Raw genomic sequence first — 14,786 nt, 5'->3', positions numbered from 1 at the left:
AAAGCTGTGAAGCTTGACTACACTTGCATAGACCACTGACTGCCTCACTTTTCTTTACCCCCCAATCACCTTTCCCCACGCCTTGGACCTTGCTCCTCTATCCCATAAATATCCCTAAAACCCCATCTTTGGGGAAGTGGATCTGAGACCTGCTCTTCCATCTCCTTGCTTGGCTGCCTTGTGAACAAACCCTTTCTCCACTGCAAAACTTGTGTCTCAGTGATTGGCACATGCATGATGGGTAGGGCAAGCCTGGCTTGGTAACAGTGGCAGTTCAGAAGGCAGATGAGGGGCTGGGTTTTCTGTGCAGAGAAATCAGGGTGTGCACCAGTGTGTGGAGGATCGTTGGAAGAATGGGCTGGCTTTCAGGGTGCAGGCAAGCCTGCAGGAAGAAAAGCGCAATTCCAGGAGTCTGTGGACTATAAGATTCTAGAATCAACTGAATTTCTCTGGGGTCTGATGGACTGAAATGATCAGGTTTGGCCCAGGCTTCCGGAGCTAAAGCTAACGTGTGTCAACTTAGAACTACAGAAACAAACACCAGAGCTGGGAGTGGCTTTTACTGACCTAAACCCCTTCCTTTTACAAACAAGGAAACTGGGAGAGGCCAGCTGCAGACTGGCTATTAAGTGGGGCCGTGAAGTCAGGCTGTCTGCTTTTCTCTGGCTCCTGTTAGTTCCTGTACGGCACACGACAATTGTTCAGGCTCAAAACTCTGGCATCCTGTTGGGAGAGGAGGGTCATTCATCCCAGATTGCTGTACTCTCAACTCATCTAATCAAGGGGTAGGACTCCATAGATGAATAGAATTAGTTTACTAAGGAATTATGGAAATTCTAATTAATGGAAATGATTTTATACCATGTAAGAGGTAGAAGAAGAAACTCTGCAGTTTTTGTTGAAGCTTGGGATCTTCTTGATGAAAACCTAGGATGGGTTAGCAAATGACCCCTTAGCTTCCTAGTCAATGCAGAAGTGGGCCAAGGGGTTAGGACCCACCGCGGACACGACTTTTCATGCCAAGCAGATGCGCTCCCCTGTGGGGACAGCAGGGATCCTTTTCTCTGCCTCTGCCAGGCAGAGCAAACATCATGCCAAGCTTTTTCCTCAAAGCTGGACCCAGCTGACCATAGCGAATATTAGTAAATACATCGAGACTCCAATTCTGAATATTCCTGACAAGAAAGGAGCCCTTCATTTCTTCTTGCTCCTGTGTTCGGGGTGTGTGCCTGTGTTAGTAGGTGTGCATTTGGTTATTTTCAGGTAATTTTGTTAACATAATCACTGATATGGGACACCATGATCATATCTCGTGAGTCGTGGACATGAGAGACAATGGTTGGACAGGCTGATTTGAAGCCTGGCATTGAGAAGGTAAACAAAGGCTTTTTCCTTTAAAGCCAGCCTGTCAAGCAAATAATTAAGGCTTTTCAACTTCATCAGTAAGTTGCTGAGAGTCGATTTAGTCTATTACTTCAAGCAAAAGACACAAGTCCCAGTGCAGTTGTCATCATTCTTTTCTTTTCTTTTTTTTTTTTTTTTGAGACGGAGTCTTGCTCTGTCGCCCAGGCTGGAAGTGCAGTGGCCGGATCTCAGCTCACTGCAAGCTCCGCCTCCCAGGTTCCCGGCATTCTCCTGCCTCAGCCTCCCGAGTAGCTGGGACTACAGGCGCCGCCACCTCGCCCGGCTAGTTTTGTTTTTGTATTTTTAGTAGAGACGGGGTTTCACCGTGTTAGCCAGGATGGTCTCGATCTCCTGACCTCGTGATCCGCCCGTCTCAGCCTCCCAAAGTGCTGGGATTACAGGCTTGAGCCACCGCGCCTGGCCATCATCATTCTTTACCAGTGCTGGCCTGGGGTTTGTCTTCGCTTGACCTCTAATCTTCATACACTGCGATCCTGCACACAAGACGCTCACTGAAGTCCTTAGAGTAAGATTCGGGCCGTGTTAGTCAAAACCAGCCTCAGCCTTAGCAAATAAGGTTTCAGAGCATGATGGAGGGAACAGCAAGGGCTCCTCTGCCCAGACATTTTAAAAATGTCTTCATATCCTTTTTTGTAGAATAAAACAAAACACTGAATAACTTGATGAAAATTCAAATATACCTATTTAGAAAGGATAAACCTTTACATTTCTCTTTTACCAAAATTCAAATATATCTATTTAGAAAGGATAAACCTTTACATTTCTCTCATCAAGCCTCTTCTGTTCAGTGGCTCAACGCTGCAGATCTTGGCTGGGGTTACTTTTCCTCAGTGGGAGGAACTAATATGTATTAAGTCTAAATTGCAATGGATGTATATTTTTATGACTGAGTAAATGGCCACGCTTTTTTCTTTCTTCATTCTCTTCTTCGGCTCTCTGCAGCTGCCATGCAGAAGTGAACATGCTACTCTATCACTCCAGGCTACCTTCACCAGAGACCATTCATTCATGGGCTGTGTTTAGAGACTCTTGTGCAAACACGTTTCTTGCCCATCATTTCCTTTGAGGAGGGGTGACTCTGGATGGCACCCCATGTGTGGGCCCTGCTCGTGGATCAAACTGGGTGCAGGAGGAGAGTTTATGGCCTTATCAGTAAAGTGCAAGTTTAGGTTCAAAGCCCGGTGTTTGGAAATGAGGACAACTTCCTGTTCTGTCGTGGAAGGCCCTTGCCCTGTTCCCATGATGCTACCTTTGAGCATGTCCTGTGATTTTTCCAGAGACAGTGTTGAAACCTGCTCATACCTCTCAAAGAAACGGAATCTGGGAGCACTGTCGGCTGGGAGGTGGTCACTCCAGTTGTGATGTGACAGTCCCTGGAACAGCAGCACAGACACTTGTCTTTGGGCCAACAGCCCCCCATGGGGTAGGGTGTGGCTTGGGGATGCATGATTAAGCCCAGGGAATGAGGACAGACTCAGGGACCTGGAGCCCCCTTTATACCCCAGGGTTTTAGGATTCCGTCATTTTTGGATTGTGATGGAGATAACCACGTGGCTAAATAAGGAATCCAGCACCTGCTACCAGGATATAGAAAGAAAATAAAACATACACGAGCCAGCCCTTCTCTCCCCAGCTGCCCCTCTTCTCCTCACCCTCACCCCAGCCTAACGCTGCCAATTGCCTTCTATTTTGAAGAATTCCATCTATCTCCCCAACAGACCACCCTTTTTACTAGGCAACTCCTTAAGCAGATTCTCTGTTGTTTCTGGCCAGGCTTCAGTTCTGTCCCTCCAGCAGTGTGGCTTCAACACGAAGTGACCGCAGTGATTAATAGTCCAGTACTTACAGCAGGTATTATAGTTATTTAAGAGGACAAAGTCTCCTGTTGTATGAGAGTAGAAATCTCTTCTGGAAACACTGCAGCTGTCACCAGAGGCATGAGTATTTCCAGCTGGTGAAGTCATCCTGAAGGATGGAGCCATCGAAGCCCATGTTTGGGGTTGTTACTCGACTTTTTCCTCAGGAGGCACTTCATCATGAGGGCAGGGATTTAATGAGGCTGAGTTACTTGGAATTCTCCATGTGGCACCTTTTAGGGTAAGGGGACCGCTTGTGGGTGTGTCTGTGGTCATGGGTATTAAACAGGCCTTGGAATGCGAAGGGGCAGAGGGTCATGGCAGGGATCCCGCCACGGAGCAGGCAGGACAAACTGACTCCCAGGAAGAGCTCCTCAGAGGGGCGGGGCACTGTGCAACCTCCTCCATCAGCCCTGAGGCTGAACAGCACAAGCTGCTTATCCTGGAGCCTCCAGGATAGGTGCTCAGGGCCTGTCAGCCCTTAGGACCCTATCCCAGTGGATGCAGGCTCTTTCCAATCCTTCCCTGCCTGTCCACTCCCACTCAGGCCTTATCAACCTCTGACTGCCCCCCTGCTCTGCCTCCAGCTTCTCTCTGCTTCCAGCCCATTGTCCACACCCAGCTGCACAGTGAACTTTCGAGGGTAAGCTGGTACCTTGTCATCCCTCTGCTTAAATCTCTTCGGTGGCTCCTCCTTAACCACAGGATAGAGTCCCACTCTGAGGCCCTATGGGACCAGGTCCCAGTCTTTCTGGCCTGATCTTTCTTTTTGGCTTCTCCCCTGTGCACCCTGAACTAAAATCACCAGGAAACACGGGCAATTCCATTTCCTTTCCTTCTGTTAAAAAATATTTTGCTTCTACAACTTTGCAACTGTAGCCTTCTCAGCTTACAAGGTCCGTTTGTGATCTCTTGGCCATGTGACCTGCTGCCAAACTGCAGCAGGGACCCTGTCCTGTGCCCACCCAGCCCTAGCCCTTCTGCCCCCAAGCACTTAGCTAGCGGCTGTTCGCCAGCCCCTTAGAAGTCAGGTGGAACTGGGAGCTGCATTCTGGCCGATGGTGTGTCGGGAACGATGCCCACACTCCCAGGCCTGGCTGATGAAGCCTCCAGCAGGCCCTCTATGCTCCCTCTTCTGCTGGCCTGATGCAGAGCAGACAGGGGAGACCGTGAGGCCGCGGGGGTGGCAAAGCCACCAAAGGGATGCAGCCTTGGGCCCTAAAGACTGGTGCGGCAGAACTCTCCTCCCTCCAATCCCCAGCTCACACTCCACTGTGGAGTGAAAAGTAACCTTTACTGTACTAAAGCAACTGAGATTTCATTTGGGGGCTGCTCATTACAGTGGTCCACCAACCCTGACTGATACGGCACCTTCATGAATCACTCTTGGGGCAGGCAGCCCCTCCCACCCTCTTCCAAACTCTGCTCTCCCTCTTCTGTCCCTCTCCAGCCCCTGGTTCATGACTGCAATTCATCACTGTCACCTGTCTGTTGGTGCATCTGTCTCCTGAACTAGGCTGCAAGTCCCCTCGGGACAGAGGTGCTGTCTATTTATCTTAGTATTCTGGGTGCCCTGTTGGGGCTTAAATGTGCGTTAATGTGCCCATGTCTCTCTCAAGCACTCAGGATGGTCTGGCATGCATGTGGCTCGAGGAGGTTCCCCCAGACACTAGCTACTGCTCCGAGGCCAATGATTCTACTTGCTGTGCCCTTTCCACTAGCTCCAGGGTTCCATGTTCTATAAATCATCCTCCCATGCCGTGCACCCGATGATGGAAATACAATACGTGGCTAATCTCCCTCCATTACTGGATGATAATTTTCCATATCAGCAAGTAGTGAGAAAGGCTGGAGCCGTCACTCTCCCCTCCACTAATAGCCTCTGACAGTTAAGATGTCTTGATGTGGCATGAGCTTCTTATCCCCCAGTGTTTACGGAGAAGGAAGCGTGGAGTGGGTGGGGGAGCCACGGGTAACTGTAGTGTAGGCGGGCTGAGCACTGATTATTGGAGGAAATGGATCAAAGGGAAATTTCGGATGATTCATCTCCTCTGCCATCCCTCTGCTGAGCGACTTTAACTCCCAGGTGTATAGATTCATTTGCAAAGCACCAAATTAAAATCAAATCAGCTCTTTACTGGGTGCCCACTCTGGGCAAGGCCAAGTGGACACAGGCAGGTCCATTCTTAAAGGGACCCATGGCTTTAGGTAGGTGACAGGACTTCTCCAAAGATACCACATGTCAGTGATCCCCGCCACGGGGCCCCGTAGTGCTGAGGTCCTGGGATCGGAGACTTGGAAGTGATGACGCTGTAGCACTGCACAGCCCAGAACCATCAGAGACGGTTTTATGCCATTCCTCGCACTGTACTTGCCAAGGCAGGGAAGTGGTAAGCTACAACTGCCATTCCCAGAGCATTCTGGCTCATCAACACCCTCCTCTAAGCCAGTCTGAAGCAACCCTGAACTGAAGGAAACTCAGATAGGTCACAGAATTGACACCGCCTTCCAAACAAAACCGCCTCGTAAACCATTCCAAAGGGATGGCGCTTGACCTCAGTTCGCTTTTTCTTTCCATGAGCAAGGTAATGCCATAACTTCTTTCCATGCTGCAAATACAGTTCTCAGAATCATAAATTTCAACTTAAAAAAAATCAAACCCATGCCCTACGACCTGCACAACCGCCCCCACCCCCATCTCCGCTCTTTACCTCCTTTCTCCGTCCACCTGCTTTGCATATTAGGCTGAAGCGATAAATGCCACAACCAAGGAAAATTCACAGGCTGTTCTGGCTGGGGGACTGGAGGGCCCTCTTCTGCTTCCTCCTGGTTGGAAGAGAAGGGCATTCCTGAGGGGGCTTGTGGTAGAGACCAGTATGGTATGGAGAGCAGAACCGGGAGCAAGGCCCACATAACTGTGCAACTTACAAGCTGAACAATGTGAATAAGTTTTCCAAGCCTCACTTTTTCCATCTGCAAAATGGGGCAAACAGTACCCATGTGAGATGATCTTGAGCAAGATAAAAGGAGACCATCCAGGCCTTCTTCACCTTCCATGCAAGAAAAAGACATCCCCTCTCATGCCTCTGCCCCTGCCCTTCCTCTGTCCCCCAGCCCAGAAGAGCCCCAGAGGGCCGAAATGTGTCCATGATCCAAACTCAGAGTCTAAAAGTTGACTCCATACGAGTGAAACAATGACCCATCCTATGGGGAGTTTGTGGGCACGAGGCAGCTTTGTCCCTGTGCTGTCGACTCCTGGCTTTCTCTTCTCCTGGGACTCTATAATTCTAACTTCTTCCAACCGTTCCTCGGCCCACTTTCACAATGCCAAATCATTTCCACCCATTCTGTCAGCCACAGTACTCTCTCTGGGGGCTACCATGAATGTGGCTAAGACTGGAAAAACAGTATTTGGCCAACTAGGTATGAATGTAGGGCTATCAGACCTTAATTCTCTGATCTGAAGAGGATTCAATTCAATATTTTTTTTTTTTTTTGGGACGGAGTCTCGCTCTGTCGCCCAGGCTGGAGTGCAGTGGCTGGATCTCAGCTCACTGCAAGCTCCGCCTCCTGAGTTTACGCCATTCTTCTGCCTCAACCTCCCGAGTAGCTGGGACTACAGGCGCCCGCTGCCTCGCCCGGCTAGTTTTTTTGTATTTTTTAGTAGAGACGGGGTTACACCGTGTTCGCCAGGATGGTCCTGGTCTCGATCTCCTGACCTCGTGATCTGCCCGTCTCGGCCTCCCAAAGTGCTGGGATTATAGGCTTGAGCCACTGCGCCCGGCCTCAATATGTTTTTTTGGGGGAAGTCTGTGAAATAGAAATCACTGCCCTGCATACTGAGTGGGAGAGTAAATAAGAAGTTACCAATGCATGCTCCGGCCTCCCGAGAGTATTCTACATAACAAGAGCGCTGGGCCACCCCCGCCCACTGGTGGGTAGGTGAGGGTTGAATGCTGACAGTGCCTGTCCTAAGATGGGGGCTCTGGGAGGCCTAAGCCAAGATGTGCTCTCTGACCTGGGCTGGGAGGCGGCGGAGGAGCAGGGGAGGAAACCGGTGTTCTAGGCAGAGGGATGGGAGATGGAGAAAGGTGCAGAAACAGGACAGCAGCAGGCATTTCTGGAAAACAAGATGTAGTCTGGCTTTGTGGCGGGGCAGTAGGGAGTGATAAGGTTCAAGTTATTGGCTGGCACAGATTGGAGATGCCTGAAATACTGAGAGATGTTCAGACTTTATTCTGTAGCCACGGAGAGACATTCAAAGCTTTTGAACAAGGGAATGACACAGTTGGCTGCAGAAATATGAACTAGGCTGCATTACACAGGTTGCGTGGGAGTGGGGCTGGAAGGCAGGGCAGCAAAGGGGGCTGCGAGTCCAGGCAGAGAGAGGTGAGGGGAGAGGAGGGAAGGAATGAGAGGTCCAAGCGAAGAGGACAGCCCATACGACTTGACTGACTGAACACAGGCACTGATAACTGTGGAAGGGCACAGCAGAGGGAGGAGGAAGGAGGCTTTGTAACCCGGGTAACTGGGAAGATAATGCAGCCTCTGGAGAGAGCAGTGGGCTGGGAAGATGCTGGTTTGGGCCAGGACCCTGGTGGGCAGGCAGAGGATCCTGTCCTCCAGGCCCTGAAGAGGAAGAGGGCCTTCATGCTCCACTCCTTGCCAAGGACCCCCAGTGTGCCTGGCAGTTCAAGAGCTAACAGCCTGTTTGCTCTGCCCCTGTGGGGTGGCTGGCTGGCCAGTGATCCCAGGAACACAGCTGCTCCCCATCCACATCCACTTTAAACTGCAGGAGAGCTTCCGGTAGCTCCCTGATAACTCCTGTCCCTCCAAAACCACAGTGTGGCCTCCACAGCACCCTACCTGGCCCCCGCTTCTCATAGGCCCCTCCACACAACCTCTGTTCCCACCATAGCAGTTACACAGTGAAAGGTAGACCAACACAAAGGCACGTATCTAAAAAGAGTGTGGGAATCCTTCTTATGGTGCCTTTCTCAGCTGGTATTGACAATACTCTCCCCCATAAACCTAGCCATCTGGATTCTGCAGTTTGTTGGCTTATCAAGGTTATTGTTTTGGCCTGGACACTCCCCTAAAGTCAAGCAGGCGTCTCCCTAAGGGGAGCAGAGCCTTTATCAGCTGATGGCTTGGCAGAGCTGCCAGGCACCTTTATGCTGATCTAATGCCAGGCCCAGGAAGCTGTGAATGTCTCTTGTCAAAATGCTTTGTGGCTGTCACCTTCCCACTCCTCCGAAGCACACGGCCATTGGTCAGGGAGAAGATTGTCATGGCTTCCCAACAGCTTAAGTCAGCAAGCTTTGCCCAAGTCTGGTGGTTTTGCTTTGGGAAGTGTCTGACAGCTCACTGAGACAGGTTGACGTGCCTACTTCGCACTGTATACACAATACAGCCCTTCCATAGCTCTTCCATTGCTCCCCCGGCCGGGAAAATGGCATCTGTACACTTATGGGGACAGACAGTACAGCAGCCAGGCTGTACTCCAAAGGTAATGTGCTACCAATGAACAGACCCCTTCTGGATCCTTACTACAACATGGCCCCCACCCCCCACACTGGGTGAGACGCCTCTCACAACACCAAGTCCACAGGACCTCGCCCATGGGTATTCATGACTACCAGAGCCAGAAATATCCGTCAGTGGTTTCACGGCAGAGCCCCAGTACTCAGCCCCGCTAGTCACCATGGTCTTCAGGGAACAGCACAATTTCGTTGCTTAAGAACTCCCAATGCTTTCCCACAGCACTTCAATTTCCCTGTCATCACCGCTGTCCACACGTGTGGGGGGTTCTGTGCTTATTCGCCTGTTTCCAAATGGTGCCTTCCAGGAGTTGAGAGTGACTGAGGGCTATTGGAGAGCAACTGTGTTCATGAAAGGAAATGACTTTGAAAGGATGTCATCGGTGATGCCACAAGGAAGTCAATTCTGAGCAGACAAAACAATGAGCCAACTCAGTCCAGTGGCAGTGTGAGCTCACCTGTTCCATCAGCTCGGAGCATGGCAGAAGGTGCTTTGCCAAAACTTGCATATGGCATGCACTCGCGCTTGCGTGTGATCGTGTGACTTGTATGTGCCATGACATTCCCATGCTCTAGGCTATGTCAGGCCATGGGGATACAAGGGTGAATTAAAGGCAGCCCAGTGAAGGAACTCTCAGTGTAGCTCAGCAAGCAAGTATAACGAGGTGGATGTAATTCCACAAGGTAAGTGGGGACGTGCCTCAAGAGCTATCTATGGGGACAGAGGGACAGTTAGGGAGTGCTGCTGCCTAGGTGTCCGAGAAGGCTTCTGTAAGGAGCACTGTGGTCTGCAGGGCAGGGTCCTGCGTGGGGAATCTGGAGCCCTGGGTTTGAGTGCTGACTTCAGTAACATTTAGCCAGGTGGCTGTTACCCACCTTGGGCTCCAGTTTCCTCACCTGATCTCTCAGGCAACTTTCCAGCACTAAAGTTTCCAGGGCTCTGATTAGGACCAGCTAAGAGTTTGCGTGAAGGCCCAGGACCTACTTCCAGGCTCTGCCTTAAGGATCTGCTGTCACTTCATGGCCTGGCAGCACGATCACTTAACAGTGCAAGCCATGAACAGAATCAAGGACAAAAACAAACATTAGCGTGTCTTCTCACGTAATCTGAGCCAGATGCTTCACGGGATTGTGTTGTAGGTATCCAGAGGTCCAGGGTAAATATTGATCAAACTGATTTTTTTTTTTAACGACCAAATAACTACGTACATGCCCTTGACACATATGTAATGTAAATCAACAATATTCAGGTTACTGCTCTGAAGCCACATGGGGCCCTTTTGTGGGCAACCTGCAGCTTTTACAAGCCTTCCAATTTCTTGTGTCAATAATACGTGATCCTAGACTCTGTGGGGTAGGCAGCAGGCCCGTGGCTCTGCTAGCTGGTGATGACTGCAAAAGTGGCTCCCGAGTCACACAACTCAATACCATGGGGTAAATATTTAATCCTGCTTATCTGCATGGAAATTCAATATTTTGGTTCCACCGTCTGTCTGTCTTTTTACATGCTCATCCACATCAATGTCTGGCTTAGACTGCAAGCTTTAGAGAGCCAGGGCTGCATTTAAGTTGTCTTAATGACATGAGAGAGAGATTCCTGTAAAGATGGATATTTAATAAACGTGTTTTTTGATCTTGAAGGGGAAAAAGAAGAAAATCTGTCTCTTTTTCTTTATGGCTTCTCCCTCTAGTGTCTCACCTTCTATTAGATTTAACATTGGAGCTGGAAAACGAGCCCCGTCCCTTGGAGCAGTGCATCTCTGCTGATGACAATAAAGCTGTGTGGTAATGACGGTTTTGCAATGGGTCCCTTCACAGGGGCTGCTCATTGCTGCTCAGAGGGAGGGAAGAAGCAGTCACTAGAGTGGGCAGACCTCAACATTATCCTAGTCTATACGCAGAGAGAAAAGGGGCCTGGCTCTTGGCTGCCTCATTTAGGAAGCTGCATCCAGGGTAACAGTGCATAAACATGCCCCTTTCTTGCCTTTTTGACTCTGAAATGGCTCTTGAGTATCAAGTTCTCTTTTTTCCAAGACTGTCGGTAACCCGTCGCAGAGGCAGTGGCTAGTATTGGCATTGCTGTAGAAGGGAACATCATGATGGGCTAAGCTTTAGACACTGACTGTCCTGAGGCCATGGGCATGCCAGAGTCTGTGTGAGTGTCCTCCTGTCCTCTTTCTGGTTTCCTCATGGCCAAACTCTTCAGGTGGCTGGAACCTGGGCCATGCCAAAGAAGCAAGAAGCCTGCAGAGCAACGTTCCATGCCATTGCAGGAGGCATGCAGACTCGAGACATGCACAGGGTAAGGCTGATTCACCAGGAAGCTTTCTCCCCAGCATTTCATCCAACAGCCTGTGTTAAGGCACCAGCAAGTGAGCCCCACATTGCTCAGTGCAATGGTCAGTTTCCAGTCACAGCAGCAACACTCACACCCCTTCCTTTGCGTTCCCTCCTGTCTCTCTGATCATGCCTTTAGGAGTCCTGTCTGCTGGTTCTTTCCCTTTATCCCAATCTCCAAACATCAGTAGGGCTAGGACTCAGTTCTGTGACAGCATCTCACTTCTGTCTACACTCACACCCCAGTGATCTCATCCAGAGATCCAGGGGATAAGTATCTTCTATATGTTGTTGACTCAAAATGACAGTTCAGCCACAGATCTCTCTCCTGGAGAGGTTCATTCGCCATTACACACTCAACATTTCCACTTGGATGTCTAATAGGCACTTCAAACTTCAGGGTCTACGATGGCTTTCCTGATCCTCCTGCCCTGACACCCGTTCCTCTCCCAGACTTCCCCATATCCATAAATGACAGTTCCACTCTTGGGATCATTTAGAACAATTGCCTTGGAAAATGCCTGACCTCTCTCTCTCACATCCCATATCTGATGCGTCTACAAATGACATCATCCTGAAGTCTGACCTTATCACGTCCATGGGTGTCAAGACCAGGCCCAGCATCTCCTGAGGCAGCAGGCACCTGACGGGACCCCTGCCTCCCCCTGGCCCACCTTCACTCCATTCTGCACATGGCAGGCAGACGGACCCTGATAAGTGTCTGTCAGATCACGTTGCTTCTCTGCTCAAACCCCTCCAGGGGCTCTTTGGCTCACTCCCAGTAAGAGCCAGATTCTCACAACAGTTTATATACCCTACTCCCGGGGTCCCACAGCCTCACCTCACACCACTCACCCCCTTACTCCCTCCTCTCCAGCTGCACAAGCCTCCTCAGCTCCGGATTCATCAGCGTGGCCCCCTTCTCATTGGCCCCTTCTTGCTAACCCCTAGAACGCTCTTTTCCCAATTACCTGCAGGGTGCCTTTCCTTCCAGCCTCCAATTCTTTATTCCAATGCTGCCTTCTCGGTGAGACACTCCTTGGCTGCCCCTCTGAAATCACAACCTCTCAACACTCTTCCCCCTTCACTGCTTCACCCCTCTCTGGTATGCTATTTAATTTACCATCTGTCTCTCTACTAGAATCTAAGTTCCACGAGGGCAGGGATTTTTGACTCCCTTGTTCACTGCTCTATCACCAGTGTCTACAACAGTGCCTGGTAGAGAGCAGACCTTTCGTTTGTGAGTGGGTGGACTAATGAATGAATGAACTGGAACATATTTTTGCATATAACTTACTGGCCACTTCACTTACTCTAATATTTAGAGAAATGCCTCCCAACTGCATGCTTTTTTTCTGTTGTCCTTCCAGCCCATTTCGTCTATTTCCTTGGTGGCTTTTGCAGCTTTCCCTAAGAAAACAGAATCCCTGGGCTCCCCTCAGGGATGCTGTGTGTCCCCAAGCAGCTCCTGCACTGCACCCAGCCCCACCTCCCTAGCCTCACACCATGGGAATATGGATGCTGCCCGGGGAGAAGCAGAGTCACCATAGCTGCTGATGAGGAGTGATCAGCCTTTTCTCTTAAAAGATGACTTAGCTTTTGAGCTGAAGAGAGTTGGCAAACATACCATACTGTAGTCTTTTAGAAGCTTCAAAGGCTAAGACATTATGGTAATTGAAACACATATGCTTCAAACGTAGCAGGATTTCTCCCCTTGTATTTGTTTCAAAGGGCAATCTACGAAATTCTCAAGACAGGAAGATGGTTTCTGAGCCACTGTCTTGCCTTTTTTGCAAGTGAATTAGGCCTCCGATTCCTTAATCATTTCATCACATCAATTCTACTTTTAACTGGACTTCCCCAACAGACGCAGTCCTTTGGATTCTCTTCCTGGCTCCATTCCTGTCTCTCATGTTCCACTTCATTGTATGTGTCTATCTTACTCTGTACACCTTGCTTTTTAAAATATTCATTCCTCTGCCTCATCCCCTGGAACTGTCCCACTAATTAGCATTTCCACTAACGAAGGAGCCAGGCTCCCATTCCAGTCCTCCTAGGACAAGAAACAGACCCCCAGGGCTCCTCCAGCCGTAAGGAAGCAGTGCAAGGCGAGAGAAACCAGTCTCCAGAGTCTAAGGTCATCCATATCTAGGCTTAGGAAAATCTTGGCGAGACTGTCTATTGGGGTAGGCAGCTCATTACGCTCTTCTCAAAGTTTGTCAAGAAAGTTGGGTAGATGGGCCTTGTCCATGTGATCTGCTCCAGCTGCAAAGAATGCTCCATGCTGGGAACTCTCCTAGGAATTTATTCATTTAGTGGGTTAGATGGAGAAGCAGCACACTCTCCCTTGGAAGCTCCTGCTTTAGGCAGAGAACAGAATAGCTATGTTCTGTTATCTCAGTGGACAGCCACTGGCTGCTAAACATGTAGTGGCTATTGCAGCTTTTCAGTAACACATGCTACAGAAATGCTCATCACCCTTAGTCACAAGGTAGGGCCAGTGCTCTGACTTAGGGTGGAGCCCGGAGCCAGCATACAAACTCCTGCATTTTAGAGGTATGCTTCTCCGTGGCTCACAGGCCAACTTATTTATGTAGCATACCACTCAGTGCCACAAACGAATCAACTACTCCTCAGTTCTATCAACAGTGTAATAGAAGCTCTCAGACATTTTTCCAGGAAGACCCTCAACAGCATCATGGCTCATTGTTATAATCCATTCAAAGGCCCCGTATTCCAACTTGCAAAACCACTTAGCAGAGCACAAAGGCCTCCTTAGGTTACTAAATTATGTTGTTACCAGTCCCTTGTTGTTTGTGTGCTTTAAATTTGTATTTGCTCCTTGAGCAGTGTTATCAGAAAGGGAGCAGTTGATAGAATTATTAAATCTATCTTTGAAATGAGGGAGCAGAGATTCTGCTCCCGTGAACATCTTTGGCTGTCTTCGTCCCACTTCCTGCACCTGTTTCTGCCCCTGGCAGCTCTGCTCATCGTCCTGTCTGCTCCGGGTGAAGTTCCAGCTCCCTGCCTTTATCGGCATGACTCCACGCAGCAAATGCCCCGGACGGTTCTTTAACCTGTTTGCTTCCTGGACTACTCTAGATGCTCAGTGTTTAGGAAACTGTTTTTAAGTAAGGCTGCTTGAGAGGACAGAAATGCACCTATTCAAACGAGTGTAGTGAAAGAGAAAGATATTGCACACAGAAAAAGAAAGAAAGAGTATGGTTAGAGTCCCAGAGATCGAGGCCAAATGAGATACAGAGAGTGGTTAGCGTTAACCCAAAGGCTCTCAAATTTACTGTGCATTTTGATCACCTGGGGGAGTTGTCGAAACACAGATTCCCGGGCCCCATCCCCACAGTTTCTGGGTCAGTAGGTCTGGAGTGGGGCCTACGAGTTTGCATTTCTAACAAGTGTCCAGGTAATGCTGATGCTGCTGGTCAGGGGCCACGTGTTGAGAACCACTGGGCTAATCTGATAAGAGCCTGCATTTTCATGATCCATCATTTTTTACATATTTGTGAGACAATGCCATCCATCACTCTCATTTCTATCCCAGCCACAGCCTGGCCAACAATGGGCCACGTGAGCCACAGCCTGGCCAACAATGGGCCACGTGAGCCACAGC

At 49.7% G+C, this 14,786-nt stretch overlaps 1 protein-coding gene across 1 annotated transcript in view; it reads right to left on the bottom strand.

Moving 5' to 3' along the window:
- Positions 1–14,786, bottom strand: part of CACNA1C (calcium voltage-gated channel subunit alpha1 C) — a 640,117-nt gene that overhangs the window by 168,694 nt on the left and 456,637 nt on the right. The gene's annotated exons all lie outside the window — the stretch shown is intronic.

Source organism: Piliocolobus tephrosceles, chromosome 10 (assembly GCF_002776525.5).
Source record: "Piliocolobus tephrosceles isolate RC106 chromosome 10, ASM277652v3, whole genome shotgun sequence".
NCBI classification, from domain to species: Eukaryota; Metazoa; Chordata; class Mammalia; order Primates; family Cercopithecidae; genus Piliocolobus; species Piliocolobus tephrosceles.
This window is presented reverse-complemented; position numbering and strand designations above follow the sequence as displayed.